The following is an 18,987-nucleotide window of genomic DNA, read 5'->3' as shown; positions in this document are numbered from 1 at the left end:
GTTCCGAAGCCACTGGGAATCTAGATGTCCCGGGGCCTTCGCTGTTCACGGAGAAACAAGGAATCGTGGCCCATCAGCGACTTCTTCAGCCGCTATTTTTAAAGATGTTTGTTGAATCACTGAAGAGTAAAGGGGCTCAGGGCCGTCCCTGCGTGGCCGGCTCTGCCTGTCCGCCTGCACCGGCCGCACTGCGACACCCCAGCCACTGCCGTCCATGCTGGCCTGGGCCCCCCACGTGGAGTGTGGACACTGGGCTGACTGGTCCGGACGGCCCGCTCCTCCCTCTGCGCCCCTGCAGCTCCCCCGGGACCACCCTCAGGGGCGAGTGAGTTGGGGCTGTGACCGGGGACGGGGGTGGGTCCTTCCTGTGTGCTTGGTCCCAGCAGGCCTACCTCAATATCCCACCGTAGGGGCTGCCCCCTTTTTCCTCAGGTCCATCACTTTGATTCCAGGGGCGGAAGGACTGACCCTGGGGGATGCCTGGGGTCCCCCCTCTCCGGGGGCGCACCACACGTCTGCGGTCAGGGAAGGGGCCGTGGCTGCCAGGGCTGCTCTGCTCTGTTCCCTTCTGGCCAAGCAGGTGCTCCAGGACTTGGGCAGGGGTAGCCTGGTGACCACGGTTCCTCCTCAGGCCCCGGGACCACAGGTTCCAGGCACTTTGGGCAGGACTCTCATCGGCCCTGTTTTACCAGGAGGGCAGCAGTGCGGCCTGGTCTGTGGGGGGCCTCGGGGCACAGACAGTGTGCAGAGGCGAGGGGCGCCCACACCCGCCCTTGATCTGCCAGGCCTGGAAGAGAGGGTGCCTGGGTCTGTACGGGCACGTTCCTCCCACACCGCTGATACACCACACGGGCTGATTCTGGAGGATTTGTCTCCAAATGTCTCACTCCTGTGCCTGCTGACTCGCTCACCTGAGGAGCGTGGGGTCAGGAGCTGAGGGGTCCCGGATCTCGGCGTCGCCTCCTTGGAAACCCTTGAAGGACACTCAAGGGCGTTGAGCCCAGCGGTGTGGGACACCCACGCACGCTCTTCCCGGCATTAATCACGACTCTGCACGCACCACTGGAAGAGCCGAGAGCTCGCCAGAGGACCAGCTTGTCGGGATGCTGAGGGTTTCCATGAGCTGAGTCAGTGAGTCTTAGAGGAGAAAAGCTACAGCTGGTAGGTCCACCAGAAGCCCTGGCTGGGCCCAGGCTTTGAGAAGATGGACATTCCTGGGAAGAGAGGGTCACTGAGAAGGAAAAGCTGGTCACAGTGAATCAGGGCTGGGTGGCTGGGAGCGGTTTGCTCCCACATTTGCTGAGTTTCTAATGACATGAAAGAGGTTTCTGGAATCCCCGGAGTCAGAATCGGCCATGCAGACGGGTCGGAGCCCCTCCAGCTTCCCTCCCAGAGCTCGGGGCCCGTCAGAGCTGGGCGCCACAGAACCCCTCCTTGCAGAATTAAGGTTTTTAAAAGCAAATTGAGTGAATGCATTGAATTCAGACCATAAGAAAAATTTCTTCTAAACCGTATTTTGCGTCACTTTCTTGTGGGTGAAATATCGTCATTTGGGGAAGTATCGAGCGCGTGCTCAGAAGAGTGGGTGCGTCAGAGTGGGACGTCGCCACGTTTGGCTGCGGTAAGGACCCCCTGGTTTCGCTGATATTCCAGAAACTATCTGTAAGCACAGACACTTTGGGCCCAAATAGATGCTGCTTCCCTGTAATTTCTGCTCCAGGTCCCCGAATGGCTGAAGTCTTAGTCACCAGAACGCCAACCTCATGAGAAGGACTTGGTCATTCTGATCAGAGGCGTGTCCTCAGTTCCTAAGACCTGATAATCACTCAGCAAACATTACTGAGTGAGTGAGTGAGGCACATGAACCCCACACACGCACACACACACGCACACACACATGCACGCACACGCGGTGGGACGTCTCTCTAGGCCGCTTCTGTGTGGGACGTGCAGAGAGGGAACAGCCTACCCAGCCCAGCCCGTGCAGACGTTTATGGACTAGAAGTGGTTCTTGGGCTTTGTTCTAGAATCTATTCTCAACGAGCCACAGCTGTAAGGTTGTTCATACGACCACACACAGCCCAGATACCCCAGAGAAGAGACATCCCGGTGCCGCGGAGCTCAGCAGAGTTTCTGTCCCCAGTCCTGACTGTTGGTGTTTTGTAAGTTCTGCCTTCGTCCTGGGAAGTCAGGTGCACGTGACCGGGGTGTCCTGCGCCTCCAGAAGCCAGTGGGCCCACCGCCGGCCCAGGCCCATGTCCCACACCCAAGCTGCCCGCCACTTCCCCACATTTCCCGTCAGGCATGGAGGTTCCCTGCCTGGGAACTCAGCGTGGACCTCGCCGCGCCCCCAGGTCCCAGAGGCTAAGCCTGTGAGCGAGGCCCCAGGAGGAGCTCCGCCTGGCCTGGGCAGCGGATTCAGGCCCCTTTCTCCGGCCGTCCAGCCTCTGCTTCCTCCCCTCTGCGGCACATCTTTGTCAGCACTTTGGTCCTGGTCCTGCAGCTCTGTGACCTGGGACAGGAAGGTGGGGGGGGGGGGAGGAAGCAGAGAGGATGGGGAAGGGGTGGGCAGGGGGGGGAGCGGAGGGGGGAGGGGGAGGGGGGAGAGGGGAGGGAGGTGGAACCCAGGAGGAGCCGTTCCCTTGGCCAGTGCTCGGAGCCCGTCCTGCAGGGCGGCCCCACCTTCCTTCCAGCTAGCGGCTTCCCAACGCACAGCTTCGTGACCCAGAGGCGAGATCGGGAGGTGGAGGCGGGCCCGGTGCCCAGAGCGGCTTCTGCACGGACCCGAGACCCCAGGCTCTCGGAGCCTCCCCCAGGTACCGACAGGAGCGCCTGAGACAAAGAATAAGGAACGTCAGGGTCGTGGCAGGCCCCACCCCCGAGGGCAAGGACGGCTGACCCGCTGGGGCCATGCGCGGCCCCGGGAGGGCGTGTCCTTCCCCGCCCGTTCCGCAGTGACTCCGCCGTGACGCGGGACCGTCCTCAAGGACGCACAGCACAGCAGGAAGCCGCGGTCAGTGGGCCGGAGAGGTCACGGGGCGCAGGGTGAGGCCCGCCGGCGGCACCGGGGGCCCCCCCCGACAGAGGAAGCTGCTCCCTTCCACCGTGTCGCCCCCAGAACCTTCCTGCTCGGCGCTGGCAGAGAGACAGCGGCCCGCGGTGCCGCCCAGTGGGGCGAGTAGAGCAGCGCCTCGAGCGGCCGAGGACGCCGGTTTCTGCTCTGCCGTGTGGGAGCTCCAAGGGCGGCTCTCGTAGCCGGCGGAGGGACAGAGCTGGTGCGGCCTGGGACAGCCGGCGGAGCACACGCCTGAGCCCTACGCCAGGACGTGAGGCGGCCGGGCAAAGGGGCTGAGCCAGCAGCAGCCATTGTCCTCGCTGGCGATGAGTCACCCACGTCCGCAGGGACGGGCTGGCGCATCCCATGAGCACTCACAGGACACGGGGACGTCCTTGAGCACGACCCACCTGGGCCACAGCCGGCCCAGGAACCTATGGAGACGTGGCCTCCTCCGTGAGTCCTCCCCAGCCCGGGAAGACGGATTCTACTTCCTGAGTGACTGGGGCGGAGGAGGGGCTGCCCTCCCGGAGGACAGGGACCCCCCCCCATAACTGTAGAAGACAGGCGCCCTCCCCGAGTGACTGTGGGAACAGGGACTCTCCTCCCCGAGTGACGGGACGCAGGGGCTCTACCCACTCGCCGTGGAGGAGTTTCTGACATGGCCAAGCGCAGACAGTCTGAGAAGAGCCCCAGGTCACAAGCATGTGTCGGGTCTTGCTGGAGGGATTGCTGGCTCTGGTCAGAAGGAGGATCATTGTCAGCGGCCAGGGGCCCCCAGTCTATGCGCCCTGGGACTTGGGGGTGAGCCAGAATAGAGGGTTGGGCAGTGGATGTGGACGAGCCAGGTGGGCTGCAGCCCCTGGGAGCCTTCTGCACGGGGCCGGGACCGCCCGCCACCGGCTTCTCCCAACCAGGAGGAAGGTTTCTAGGACCGAGAGCTCTGCATCCAGGCGAAGGAGGCATGAGGGCTCCTGAGGGCTGGGGCGGAAGCGGCTCCCCCGGTACCAGGGGAGCTTCTAGACGGACGGAGAAGAGCACATTCTTTTCGCTCCTGGGACCTTGGTTGAGATCGAGCCCTGACAGAATCTGACAGAAAGTGTGACGGCGCGGAAGGACAATGGCTAACTACGGAGCGACGGGCCGGACTCCCGAGTTCCGATTCCGTCTCTACGACGTATTGCGCCGGTTCTCTGCCTGGTTTCAGCTTGGTTGTCTGCAAGCCTGTGGTGAGGGACGTCCTGCCCAGGCCTGCTGGGAGGACGCATCGGGACGGAGCTCGTGAAGCTCGCAGAAGCCCGCTGATGCCGTACCAGGCACGCAGTGAGGGTCGGTCCCCAGAGAGGCTGGTTCGAGTGCGGCGGACCCAGACATAACGGCCTCTTTCCTTAAGAACGCTGCTGGAGGCCCGGCCGCGGTTTCCCGCAGACCCGCGTCCAAGCAAACGGGACTTGAGGCTGGGTCCACGGCCGTTCTCCGATGCTGGCCAGCCGGGCGAGACGGAGACCAGCGCCATTCCTCGAGCCAGTGCTCCCCGATTCCGGGTTTCAGGGGGTTCCTCCGGAGACCCAGCACCTTGACTCCCTCGGGTCACGCTGCTGAGCGGCCGCCAGTTCCCGCCATGGAAGCTGGCATCGCGGAGTCCAAGCAGCTGTGACTCAGAAGAATGCTGTGTGGTTTTTGCCTAGAGAGTCGGAGAGGAACAAAAAGTCTCTTTTTCACCTGAAACTCTTTTTCTTCCCCTTTCCGAGATCCTTCCCACTGCCCAGGTTAGTGTAGGGGACGGGTCACTGAGATGAAGTGTGGTCACTCCCGCAGGGAATTCACAGGCCAGTGGGAGAGGCAGTTGAAGTCCTGGGCCCCGGGAAAGGGAGTGTGGACGCCCAGCCACCAGGCCAGAAGGGCACGGGTGGTGCTGGGACGTCCAGCATCCAGGGGACCGGGGAGATTCCCAGTCCGCCTTTCTGTGGAACATCGGGCCTTCTGACCGTCCCCTTCCCGCCCCAGGTGAAGACGCCCCCTGCCCGCGCTGGCCACCCCCCATCCCCTCACCTGGGCCACCACCTCGGCAGCCGGGAGGTCGGGGCACCCCCGGCTGCACAGCTGCCTGGGCTCCCGTCAGGCCTGAGGTGTAACTCTCAGACTTATTCCTGCTTCAGGCCCTTCTCTGCGACTGTCCCTCGCCGGGGACGTGCGGCTCTCCGTTCCCCGCCAGGCGCTGACCAGCATTTTGGCCTCTGTAAATACTTCTTTCAGCAGAGGCCTCGGCTAGCCCCAAACCTAAATTAAGTCCCATGACAAAATCTATACTTGGCCTTCACGACATCACGGCAACGTGCAATCACGTATTTGGACGCGTGTTTACCTGCATTATTTAGCTTCCTGTGGGACGGTCATTGGCACGGGACAGGACCCCCTGAGCCCTGGGCCTGGGGCCGGCTCCGCAAAGATGCCGGGTGAGCTCTTGGGCACATCGGAGGCGCGGCGGCAGTGCGAGGGGGGGGGCGGCGCCCAGTTTCCACAGCTGATGGAGCCTGTGCCACTCAGCACGTGGGGGCAGGTCTGCAGGAAAGACGCACAGAGAGAAGAGGGGCGGAGGTCAGACTCCCATAAAGGCCACCAGGTCCGATCTCAATCCCGTTAGTGTATTTTTGTGACAGTTGGTAAAACCACATTTGGAGCTCAGTGTTCAGCAAGAAGAGAGGAACATGGCGCCGGCTCCACGGGGAGAGAATAATCACGTCTCCAGTGGGTCTGAGGAGCACAGATGGCCAGAATCTGAGCCTGTTTCTATGTCCCGGGAGTTGTCTGTGCACGACGGGCCCAAGCTGTTGACAGACCGCCTGCGGACTAGGACACCTCCCTCCAAATGAGCAGGAGGAACGGGAAATCTGCCTGCCGTGCTTCCCAGTACTGCTCCCACGACGGCGCCGTCTCTGAGCCCGCACAGGAAAACCTATTACAACTCACCTTTCTTCCCAACCGTCCATCCCTATGTCCACCTCCTCACCCCTCTACCCGTCTATCTGGCCCTGCGTCCTCCTCCCCATCCGTACAGACATCTTCCATGATACGACCACGTACCATCCATGAAGCCATCTGTCCATCTGACGCATGTTTGCGGAGCACTTTCCGCGAGCAGTGCTCACCAGGGTAGACACACTGGAGAACTGGATGCTCAGAACTTCTATTCCAGTGGGAGAGACGAGGAACGGCAGTTTACTCGGTTGGGGGACAGGCAGGACACCACAGCCAGGGGTACCAGAGGAGGGGTACCGGGGAAGCTTTTCAGTGCAGCTGTCGTCTAGGAGGTGGCTCAACTGACCATCAGAACAGACTAGCGGTGGGGGCGTGTGGGGGTGCAGACGCTAGGGGGGAGGGACACCGTCTGCCGCACGTGGCACCCTCCTGCCCACGTCCTATCTCTGCTCTGCTGGGTTCCCTCCACTCCGGGTACCGCCTTACAAAGGGTACAGGCGAAGGCTGTGGGCGCTGGTCACGGCAGCGGAAGGAGGTGGTCGCGCACGGGGAAATGTTTCAGGCACTTGTGTGGAGGTTTTAAATACGCGTTGGGAATCTGTTGTGTGCGAAGAAGCTATCCACGCTAGACGCAGGCTTCCCGGCGTGTAACCCTTCCAAGCCCGGAGACGGCACACCCCTCCGGTTGCCCAGTCAGGTAGGAACCCACAAGGGTGACTGTGGCCACAGGCCCAGGGCAGGAAGAGGCTGGTGTGCAGACAGGCCCTGGCCTGCTCCCACGGGCCACTGACGTCGGCCTCCTGCCACATGACCACGCAGTGCAGAGCAGACGTCCCGACACGCCTGTGCAGAGGGGCTTCCACTAGAGCCTCGTGCCCTACAAGATCACACCACGCCTAGGTCAGTCGCAGCAAATCTTCATCCTACAGAGCAGGCGGTTGAATATCGGCAATGGTGTGCAGCTCCTGTCTCGCCGCAGTGTGAACATTCAGGCTCTGCAAGGAGCTTCCTGCCCACGCTGTCTCGGCCTCCGCGACCGCACCGGAGAGCGAGCACCTCGCCCCGTCAGTGCAGACTCCTTCCCACCTCACAGGCACGAGGGCTGCGGGCCGCCTTCTCACGGGCCGGGACGTCTGATTCCAGACGTGCAGCTCCTGCTCTTAAGTCCGAGGGACTGGCAGCCTTTGGGCTTTGCTCCCCCCGGCGGCCGGCTGACCGGGACCCGGGCTCTGCGCAGCCCTGTGCTCTCAGGCCAAGCCAGGCCCGGGTGAGGGCACGCAGGGACCTTGGACCCGCCCACTGCTCCTTGGGATCAGGTCTCCTAGTGGGGAGACCTCTCCCGTGTGCTAACACCCGCCCCCACCCACCCCCTTCCCACAGGAGCCGCCCCTCGTCACGCATCATGACCCCTCCCCACCCCGCCGAGACCTCACAGACTCCCCACCTCGCATGAAGGCCACCTCCATGCATCGTCACCTTGGCCTGAAGACAGACCCAAGAAGTTGATGCAACCCTCCCCAGGCGAGATGGACCCATGGGTCCGAAAGGCCGGCGCCACACCTGGGAGCCCGTCCTGTGCACCCGATGTCCTTCTGCTGCCTCTCCTGCAAGTCATGCGTTCAGTGGTGCTGACCCAGCTACTCCCCGAGAGCCCTGGAGCGGACAGGGGGACGGGGCAGCTCCGGAGGGGACAGGGGGACAAGGTGGGACAAGGCAGCTCCGGAGGGGACAGGGGGAGAAGGTGGGACAAGGCAGCTCCAGAGCGGACGGCAGGGACGGGGGCAGCAGGACGTGAACCTCAGCCCCACGGAGCTGCGTGCTCGAAACCGTCCCGGCGGCACATTGTGTGTTGTGTGTACTTCACCCCAGTCCTAAGTTCGAGGGAAAGGAGAGCTAACGCTGGCGTCGCGAGGCGTCTAGCTACGCCTGTGGCCCTTTCTTCCCGTCTGCGAGGCATAACGAACCCTTCCGTGTTGACCAGAAGACCAGCGAGGGAGCAGCTGTGTGACTGTGGGTCAGCTTCCGAGTCTCGTGTCTTCAAGAGCATCACGGGGATACGACAGCCTCTCCCCAGGACGAGGGCACAGCACAAACCGCGTGGGAAGGCACGGCTTTGGTAGCTGCAGATGGCGAGGTTTGCTTCAGGACCGAAGCGCCGGCCTGCCCGCGGGCTTCTCGCGGCGGCGTGCTGGCCCCGACGCCGCCGTCTCTCGAGCAGCCCCGGCTGGCCTGCAGCTGGGTCGGGAGGCAGGACGGTTCCTGGTCCTTGGTGCTGTCGGTTAAGGAGCATCTCTTGCTCGTGTTTGCTCTCGGGTTTTCCACGTAAATCGCCGGGAGAAAGTGAGATGTCGGAAGCCCCCTCGCCGAGCACAGAGGCCTCCCTGAGCAGAGCGTGCGTGAGGGACGACTTCGGGCCTAACCGTCATTCCCTCGAGAGGCCCGGGCTTCCCGCACCCGCCAGCCCCTTCCCGGCAAACAGGGAGCTCGGTCTGCTCGCGGGTGTGGACCTGAGAGGCAGGCCTCAGCACGTGGGGCTCCAGGAGGGGGGCGTGAGGCCTGGAGCCCGGCAGGGGTGCTGGGAGAGGGGGGCAGTGGGCTGGTGGGTGAGGCCGGGCCTGGGGGCCCCGTACACAGCTGCTGAGGTGTGGACATGGGTTTGGAGAGCCTTAACTTTCGTCCACAAAATGGGCGACAATCTCTACCACATACCCACGTGCGACATCCTAAACCCCACGAGCACGTGCACGGGGTGACTGTCCCGGCCAACGTCTCGTCCCTCTGAACGTGTCCGGAGTTCGCTCCTGGGCAGAGAACTACACTGTCGAGCCGGGCCCCCGGGGCGCTGCCTGGCCTGGACTCCCCATGGCCCCATGGGCCGCGCGGCAGGGCCTCCGCGGGCGAGCAGCTTCGACTCCCGCACAAACACACTTCCCTGCTCATCTCCGGGCTCAGGAGCTGTAAGATATTTGGGTTTTGTTTTCACTCCTCCGTCTTCCCAGCAGGAGCGTGGGAGCAGGGACAAGGGTGGTCCCCCTGGAGGGGACGCCCACACCGCTTCCCCTCGACTCCCCCAGCGAAGCCGGCTAAGGGTGGGGCGGGCTCCAGGGCTCTTAACTTGAGGGTGGGTCTGCCTCCAACAAGGGGCCAGAGGCCTGTGTCCCCTTGCCTAGAAGCTTCCAGCAGCTGGGAAAAGCGTGCCCCATGGGAAGTCTCAGGCCGACTGTGCTGACCCAGATGGACTCCGTGCCTGAGCGCCCAGATCTGAGGCCACCGCGGCGGTGCCCGCCACACCACACACCAGCCGCCGGACCTGCCTGCTCAGGGGAGGGCAACCAAGTGCTCACACGCCCTCACATGGTGGCGAGGAGGTGCCCCTCCCCCATCCGCTGTGGGCGTAGGCGTGAGCTAGAGCCTTAGGACGTGTGACATGCATGCGGGATATGCCGTGGACACGTGCGCACAGTTGACTAAGGCGGAAGCCGGCCTGGAGCTTCCCCAAGACGCTAAGTCTTCAACGCACTTTCAGGGTCACAGTCTCGGCATCCCGTCTCTCCTCGAGGCCTGCTCTGGGCAGGTGACTTGTTGCGTCTCCTCTCTTGGCATTTGAAGAAACTGAGGCCCAGAGGGTGTGCACAGCCGCGGCGGCACGTCCGGGCCGTGGCGGCCGACGAGCGTGGCGCAGGCCAGCTGGCCCTGGGTGACCGGACGTGTCCTGCTGCCTCACAAAGGAGGACCGCCACCGCCGACGGGCTCTCGTGGCGGCCAGGCCCAGGCGCATCATGTCGCCACCTGGACAGACGCACCGGGATGGGTCGGACCCCCGGGTCCAAGTCACACGCACACGGCGTCCCGCCAGTGCTGCGGGTGAAGCCAGGAGGGACCTCGGCCTCGGAGCAGGCTCGTCGCTGAGTAGGGTGACGTGTCACAGAAAGGACGGCTTGGATGAGCCGCACTGTGCAGGAGACCAAGGACGCGGCGCCTGCCACCGAGGCATGGGATCCGACCGAGCGGCGTCCTTCACGAGAAAGGACCTCCCTGTGCAGGCAACTCACGTTCTGCTAACGCCCGGGCAAGTCTCCGTGAGCGGCTCAGACACAAGTCGGTCAGGCTGGTAACGCAGCTGAATTAACGAGAAGGCTTCAATGTCGCAAAACTGGCATTTTGGCCTGGACGCTTGCCCCCATCTGCGCTTTCTGTGGAAGGCCGGATTGAGGCAGAAGTTGATCTTGTGGAAACTAAGAAAAGTACGTTTTTGTTGTATTTTTTTCCAGTTGGCTGTTACATGGAACCGTGCGTGTGCAGAACACGGACCTGACGGATGGGAAAGAGGGCTAGTAGGGCGAGCGGACTCGTCCCAGGGAGAGGAGGGCCAGCCCCCACCCCGCCCCCCGCAGCCGGAGCTGCGTTCCGCTCCCGCGGGAGGGAGATTCCGGGCCGGGCAGGGGGCAGCGGGGCTGCCGTGACAGGGTGGGGACCTACACGGGACAGGCTGCGCCGTTCACTCTCACTTAAGGAGCCTGCAGCCCAAACCCGACGGCCGGACTCCACAGACACGCGTGCCTGGCGGGGCCTTCTCTGCTCTGCCGGAAGCTTCTGGATGCGGAAGCGGGGGCGAGTCAGGCCCTCTCAGGACACTGCACTGGGCAGCTCCTGGGACTGGGAGTTAGGATTTCAAAGAAACTATTTGAGGCTTCAGGGAGACACCCTCGCGAAGTGAGGGCTGGCGTCAGACGTGGGGCATCTGTGGCTTCCCACGCTCCCCCAGATTCCAGGGTCGGAGGAGGCCCGGCTGCTCCCGCTTCACCGCACCCTCACTGACCCTGGGACCTCCCGGAACCACCCCTTCCTGCCAGACTGTGGCCCTCTGCTCTCCGGCTGGCTCGGGGCCCAGCGCACACTGCCCTCCCCTCGGGATCCCAGATCCTGGCACTCTGCAAGGCGTCCGTGCGTGTTCACGTGCGTGTTCACACGTGTGCGCACACTCGAGCACATGCTGCCACGCTGCGGACCACACGCTACAGACCCATGTGCTGCGTATGCACGCGTGCACGCACACACACACACACCATGCACGCACACTGCACACACGCACACCGCACATACACTCTGAACACACACTCCGCGCACACACACAACGGGCACACACACTGCACACACACACACTGCGTGCACACACACACCGTGCACACACACACACTGCACACACACAATGTGCACACACACACACACCATGCACACACACACACTGCACACACGCACACCGCATACACACCACACACGCACACTGCACACACACACACACACACCGCGCACACACACTGTGCACACGCTACCACCAGTCTCTCATTACAGGCCCTTGAAGGACAGGGATTCCTTGGGCCCCACGGGGAAACCCTCCTGGCTGAGTGCCCGTGTGCTCTCCGGCAGCCCACCCAGAGCCTCCCCTTTGGGCTCTGCCCCCCTTGCCCCCGGCCTGCAGGCTGTGCCTCCCAGTGTGGGGGCAGCGGACACCCTGCAACTCCTCTTCTAAAGGGGACCTGAGGCAGGAACCGAGCTAAGCCGTTGGGGTGCAGCTGGGGCGAATCTGCCGGGCCTCTATGGCCCCACCCACCCTCCAGGGCCCGTCCCTCCGTCCCCCTGCCGATGCAGAGGCCTGGGCGAGGCCTCCTCCCTCAGACCCCAGGCTGCCTCTGACGTTTAACTTTCTGGAACTTGCCACCTTGTGTGTCCGGGACCTCCTGTGGCAGGCGGTGAGCTCTCAGGAGCCGGCCCGGCGGACGCTCGCTTCTGCGCAGCTGGAGGGGCACAGCGGCCCCGCACAGACACGCTTCCCGCAGGACTGGTGCCACAGGGGCTCCCGGGGGGCCAGGGGCTGGGCACAACCACGTGCCGACCGTCCAGAGGCAGGCCTCACCCCTGCAGCCAGCCGGATCCCGAGAGACACCGAGGGCTCGGTCGGGGGTTCCTGCCTCCTTTGTCGCTCCCCCGTCTGAGCGCACCTTTGTTTTCACATCATTCACATTCCCTCTACTGGGGAGTCTGTTGCAGTCCGGGAAGGCCTCGTACGCCACCCCCCTGCAGCCATGGGGTGCCTCTGAGCCCTTGGGGAGGGGCTGGCTGAGCTCCAGGGGCCCCTCTCCTGTCGGCCTGTGAATCTGCATCTACTGGGCCGGGTCGGACAGACATGGGCATGGGGACCACGTGCTGAGTTGAGAGTCAGCATCTGTCATTAGTGGGATGACAGTCACCTGTGTCACTGGGACGTCCTGGAGGAAGGTCACGGGAACCCTGGCAGCCACCCGAGGCCCCACCAGGTGAGGCAGGAGAACAGCCTTCCCGGGCCTGGATGTCGTCCGGCCACACCCAGCAGCCAGGATGTGAGGGCTCGGCTCAGGGCCCTCTCTGAGCAGCGGGAAGAGAGGGGGGGTCCCAAGTCTGGAGGTGGCCATGCCCTCGGCTGTGGCTCTCATGGCCGGCAACCTGTGAGAAGAGGCGTTTCTGTGGCTCAGGCCGTGGTCGGCTGTTGCAAGTGTCCAGCCACGGGAGCTGCTTCGGAGGCGGCAGCCAGAGACACGGATGTTTGCAGTGGTCGGGATGCAGGGCGAGGAGGTGGCTGGAGAGAGGGCCTCTGTCTTCCTAGAGAGTGTGTGGCCCTGAGCGTGGCGGCACTGGAGACCACGGGACGACATGTGCAGACAGCACACGGGCGGCGAGACTGTCCGGCTGACACCATCCGCGTGGCCCTTGGTGGGCGGCGGGGGAGGGTGCCTCGCTGGGGGGGAGGGGTGTCTCCAGGGCCTGGAAGTGACAAAGGACAAGACAGAAAACAAACCCAACGGAGTTCTGGCCAGAACAAGTGCTGGGGAGCGGCCCTCAGGCGGGGGCTGCACACGCACACATGTGCGCCCCGAGCTGGGGTCCAGTCTCACACGGTGCAGGGCAGGTTAGGGCTAGAGGCATCTCCTCAGAACGTCCCACCAGGACCGCCACCTGGCCTCATGCTGTCCGGACCCCTTCTCGCCCTGTCGCCTCTGCATGAATCAAGGCAGAAATCGGAGCAAACAGGAGTTTTCAAGTTTTCTGTGAGCAGGACCCCATCCCCGGGGCACATGGTCCCATCAGCTACTCGCGGCCCTGCCGGCTGGGGCCAGGACAGGGTGGGGACACACACAGAAAGGCCGACAGCAGGGACCCCACTCTGTCCGGCAGGCTCCATCCAGAGCGCACACGCGGGGCCGTGCACTGGCTGCCGCAGCCCCCGCGTGCCCCTCACGCTCACCTGCGGGCTCCCGGCGCTGGGACTTGGTACTGAAGCCATCCGTTCCGAGTGCTCTCAAGTGATGAGTGACCTCTGTCAAGGATCTGTTACTACGACCGATTGTGTCCTTACATTTGTTTAAACACGACCCTCAACGGTGTTCACACCCGTTCTTCCTTTCGGCACAGACGTCAGGGTAACTTTGCTTTCAGCTGGGGATGTGACAAAACCAAAACCCACGCGTCCTCAGTAAATGCAATGTCAGTCATTGTGCTGTGTTCGCTCGGGGGCTCGATGTGTATTAAAGTACGGAATCATTTTCGTGATCACCTCAAATGGCTGTTGTGATTGAAAGTTCAGGGTTTTTTTCACGCAAAGCTTTTAAAAGCCCAGCAGACCTGCTTCTGTGTGGATATCTGGTCCCCACATGATACAAGGGGTTTGGAGACACTCCTGGAAGCTCTTCCTTGCAAACAACATATGTGAGAACAATGAGCGAAAAGCAGGACGGAGGGCAGCTCCCGCTGCATTTCCCTTTTCTTTCATTGGCTCTCGAGGGAGAACAAGCATCTGCCGTGTTTGTTGTATGGGATTTTTGTGAGCAAATGTCACTCTATTCATCCTTACAGTCCTTCGCGGAATTGCTGCATTTTTTTAATGTTTGTCAGTTTTCTTTACACTTCCTGAATAACCACTATCGGTTTAACTGAATTAAATAATACATTTTAAAATATTTTATTTATTTATTTGGCAGACAGAGATCACAAGTAGGCAGAGAGGCAGGCAGAGAGAGAGGAGGAAGCAGGCTCCCCGCTGAGCAGAGAGCCCGATGCGGGGCTCGATCCCAGGACCCTGAGACCATGACCTGAGCCGAAGGCAGAGGCTTAACCCACTGAGCCATCCACGCGCCCCTAAATAATACATTTTTATCACAAAAACTCCTTAAAATTGAGTGAGAGTGAAGACAGACCTGTGGCCCCGAGGCCCCCCACACAGAGAATGCTGGTGTGACAGAGCCGCACACGCCTCTGGCCCCCAAGAACTCCGCGCGTGGCAGGTCTCAAAGCGGCTCCTTGAAAAGGAAACCGCGCTGGGAGACGATGTGTGTGAGCAGAGACCGAAACAGTCGTCTTTCTCGGAAGCGCCTGGGACCCCCGAGTGCACAGAGGACGCCCGTCCCCATCCTGAGCTCCTGGGGATTCACAGACACCGCCAGGGAAGCTGTTCTTTTTCGGGTCCGGCGTCACTGTCGCGTTGAGACCCGGCGCTGTGAGGGTCCCATGAGGGAAACATCCGGGAAGCTTCTCAGGGCTCAGGAGTTCCTTGCTGTCGGCCACTGGCCCATCCACCTGCCACGGGACATCGGCGTCTCGGGCAGCTCCGGCAGGACCCCCACGCCTGCACCTTCCGCCACCCAGGAGACACGGATCACCTTCCAGCCCGCCGTGGGGCCTGCGCCCAGGAATCCCGAGGAGCCACCCACGCCCCCGAGGTGCTGAGGGGCCTCGGCAGGAAGCCGCGGGGCGTGGGTCGCTCCTGACGCCCTCATGAAGCTGCTCCTGGTTAGAAGCTCATCGCGGTTTGGCGACTCTTCTCGTCGCCAAAGCTTTTCAATCCCTCATTTTCCAGCAAATGAGACATTATGAAAAGTCTTGTTTATCTTAGCTAAATATCTCAATTAAAACATTCCATTCCAAAAACATGACCCAGCGTTTGGCACGTTCATGGTTGCATGAAACAGCTGGTCCTCCCCCCAGCAGCCACCGAGAAGCAGCTTCCTGCCACTCTGTCACTGTCACGGGGGGACAGACGAGCCCGAGCTGTCCCTGCATGAACTGGAGGCATCTCTCCCCGAGGGGGACGGGGTGACCTGCAGGGCGCTCTGCGTGCTGGCCTGGCAGGGCTTCTGACGAGGGCCCCCAGGCTGGCTCATGCCTCCCAGCTTGCCCCGCCACCACCATTCCTGGGGAAGCAGGGGTGTGCGTCCGGCCCCGACTTCTGTCCCAGGACCGGGAGACGTCCGGCTCAGTGTCTGTGCAAACTGTGGAAACAAACTCTGCGTGTCTCTGCTTGGGAGCGTTTGCCTCAAACAGTCAAAGTCAGGGTCAGAAGTCCTGGGGGCACGAGAGCGCGGCAGGACCCACGGCGGAGGGTGCAGGAGAGCTCTTGAAGGAGGGGCAGGCGGTTGGCGTCGTGCTGCGACACGAGGGTGAGGGCAAGGAGGGGCCGGTGGGGACGCAGGGGTCTGTCGCGGGCGCCTGGGCAGGCGGTGGTGCCGACGAGCTGGGAGCCGGACACAGAGCTTCGGGAGGCTGAGCCAATGTCGGGAACGCTCCCGGGGCTCGGTGGGGGGGGGGGGGGAGGCTGTGGCTGTCCAGGACCAGTGAGGGTGAAGATCCCAGAAGGGAAGAGAAGAGAAACCCGAAAATCTGAGGGGAGAGAGACCAGGACAGTGAGTCCCACCAAAGCCAAAGGGAAGAGGCCTTCCCAGAGGAGTGGTCAGCGGGATCTCACCCCCGGAGGACGCCCGCGTGGGAGGGTTCGGGTTCGGGTTCGGGTGCGGGTCGGGGGAGCTGTGCACTTTGCTACACACGCCGGCTGTGAAGGGCAGCGGCTCACGGGGGGCCTTGGGCCTGGGTGTGAGGACTCCCGACAGCGCACATGGACCCTGGGGGCCGGGGCCGTGCTGTACTCCGGGACGCCTCCCTCAGTGCCCAGCGCCAGGGCTGCGGGTCTCGGTTCTCAGGGCTGGGGCTCCTGACTCTGTCCCCCTGGGTGTGGCTTACAAGTGATTGACATTCCCGGAAACGTGTGCGCCGACCGACCTCTCTAATCCGACCAGATCCTCTCGGTGGGTTTTCTCAGAGGGTTGTTCCTTCGGCTGGGGACTCTGCTCCCCGGAATCACCGCAGTGATCCAGGCCCAAGAAGCCCAGGGCCGTTCGCGGGAGCACAGCGTTGGGCCGGACGTCCACACTGCCCTTTGCGTTCCAGGGACCTGGATTCAGGAACCGGGTTCACGAGCGGAAGGTGCCGGCATGTCCCTCCCACTGTAGCCGCGTGGAAGCTGGGGCACGGGTCTCGGCGTCCGGTCGACAGGAAAACCATTCTGAGTGGTGTCAGACACGTCCTTGTTTTGTGTTTTTAACTTTTAATTTCTAACCAATTTCCGTTTTACAAGGGTCACGACGGTGACGCGGCCCTCGAGCCCCCGGGCGCCGCCTGTCCCGCCAGCACCTGACGCGGCCGCCAGCGGGGTCGGGGGTGACGTGGAGCAGGTCACCACCACACGCCCACAGCTCCTGCTCGGACGCCTTCCGCGCAGCCCCCGCGCCCTCCTGCGTGCGGCCGCCTCTCGTCGGGGGCTTCCCTTCCTTTCGCCACCTGGACCCTTGGGAAGGGGGACGGTCACTTACTTGGTTCACTGTCCCCGTGTGTGTCCGTCTGGGGGTTCTTACGGCCTCAGGGGAGCCCCGGGCTGCATCCGTCCCGTGCAGGGGCCGTGGGCTCTGAGCGTCCGCATGGCTCATCGCGGAGGACCTGACCTCGATCTCCGGGTGAAGGCCGTGGCTCCGTGGGGGACTGCAACGTGGTTCCTCAAAGCAATCTTCTCAGCTGGCCGCCTGTCACACAGTCCCACATGCAGAAGGTGACAGCCCCAAGGGACATCGTCCCACAGACGAAACAGCCCAGCCCTTTTCCTCAGAAAACTATCCTAGCGAGGTGGGAGAGGGTGGGGGGCGCCTCCCGCCGGCGCCGGTGGTGCGTCTGCCTGGTCTGCACGGACCACGGCTCCTGTGCACGCATCGTGGGCGCCGACAGTGGCCGGCCTCGCTTTGGACGGGTTCCCAAGAACGGGGCCGCAGGGGGGCGTAGGGCAGGGAGTCTGCACACTGGCGGGACGAGGTTTCGCTTGTGGCGAGAAGAGCGAGCCGGCCGAGCACGATGGACGATGGGTTCGCCTCCCCCGAAGACGGTCTGGCTCAGGCGCATGGCCGAGTGGCCCTTTGGGAGAAGGGGCGGCAAGCGGAGTGTGGCTCCCGGGGCTCAAGTCCTCCCGCAACGGACACGCCGCTGCACCTGCTCGCTCACCGTCCCCGAAGGGGAGCATGATGAAGACGGTGTGAGCCCGCGGTCCTGCCAGCGGAAACGCCAGAGGCCCCCGCCGCTGGGCCGTGCGCCAGGATCCCAGCCTCACTGCACACCGCCCTCCGGGAGACCGGGGATGCGGGAAGCTGCTGGACTCAGAGTCGCCCACCCCTTCGGGCTCTGCCGCTGCCCCATGGAGGCAACATGGACGTAAACGAACAGGTGAGCGCGGCCGTGACCGGTAAAACCTTATTTGCAAACAAGTGGCCAGCAGGATGGGTCACGGATGGACTTCCCAGCCCTGCGCTCACCGGGCCGCTGCCCCAAGCTGCCCCGTCTCCCCTGCAGAGTGCAAGGGAAAGGCCACACTTCCTTTTTTTTTTAAAAAGATTTCATTTATTTTTTTACGGGGAAGGGGTGGAGAGAGAGAGAGACGGCATGATCAGGGGAGCGGCAGAGGCAGAGGGAGCCGCAGGCTCCCCGCTGAGCAGAGAGCTCAATCCTGGGACCCCAGGATCATGACCGGAGCTGAAGGCAGTCGCTTAACCAGGTGAGCCCCCCCAGATGCCCCAGGAAAGGTCACAAATTTTTTTTTCCCAAAGATTTTATTTATTTATTTGACAGACAGAGGTCACAAGTAGGCAGAGAGGCAGGCAGAGAGAGAGGAGGAAGCAGGCTCCCCGCGGAGCAGAGAGCCCGACTTGGGGCTCGATCCCAGGACCCTGAGACCATGACCTGAGCCGAAGGCAGAGGCTCTAACCCACTGAGGCCCCCAGGTGCCCCGGGAAAGGTCACATTTCCAAACGCAGCGTAGGAAGCCGGATTGCTGACTCGTCCCGGAAATCTGATTCAAGTGTCAGTGCCGCGTGGGCACGAGACCGGGCGCCGGCGTCTCTGCAGGTGGTCTTTGCGGTAACCAGGGCCGCGCGCTCTAGGTTTCCTCTTTTTCTTTTTTCCAGATAAAACTGGGGCTTGAAAAATTCACTTACTTCCTCGAATCCTCATGCGTTTTAGTAAGCAGAGCGGGGATTTAAACACGAAGGCCCTGTTCGCCCTGTCCCCGGGCCCTCCCTCCTCCTGGAGAACCCGGAGCCCCCGTGCCGGCCAGCTAGGGCTCCGGCAGCAAACCCTGCGGGGGCAGCTCGGCCGCGGAAGCCGAGTCCCTCACGGCCACGGGGCTGGAGCTCAGAGACCAGGGTGTCGGCAGGGACGGTTCTCCTGCGGCCTCTCTCCTCGGCTTGGGGTTCAGGTGAGGTGGGATGAAGTGAGGGTGTGTAAGGTGGGGGGCGGGGCCAGGTGGGGTCAGGTGAGAGGGGCGGGGCCAGGTGGGGTCAGGTGAGAGGGGGCGGGGTCAGGTGAGAGGGGGCAGGGTCAGGCGGGGTCAGGTGAGAGGGGGCGGGGCCAGGTGGGGTCAGGTGAGAGGGGGCGGGGTCAGGTGAGAGGGGGTGGGGTCAGGCGGGGTCAGGTGAGAGGGGGTGGGGCCAGGTGGGGTCAGGTGTGAGGGGGCGGGGCCGGGTGGGTCAGGTGTGAGGGGGCGGGGCCAGGTGGGGTCAGGTGAGAGGGGGCGGGGCCAGGTGGGGTCAGGTGAGAGGGGGCGGGGCCGGTGG

This window comes from Mustela erminea, chromosome 4 (genome assembly GCF_009829155.1).
Source record: "Mustela erminea isolate mMusErm1 chromosome 4, mMusErm1.Pri, whole genome shotgun sequence".
Classification (NCBI taxonomy): domain Eukaryota; kingdom Metazoa; phylum Chordata; class Mammalia; order Carnivora; family Mustelidae; genus Mustela; species Mustela erminea.
The sequence above is the reverse complement of the archived record's forward strand: the minus strand, read 5'-3'. Positions refer to the sequence as shown.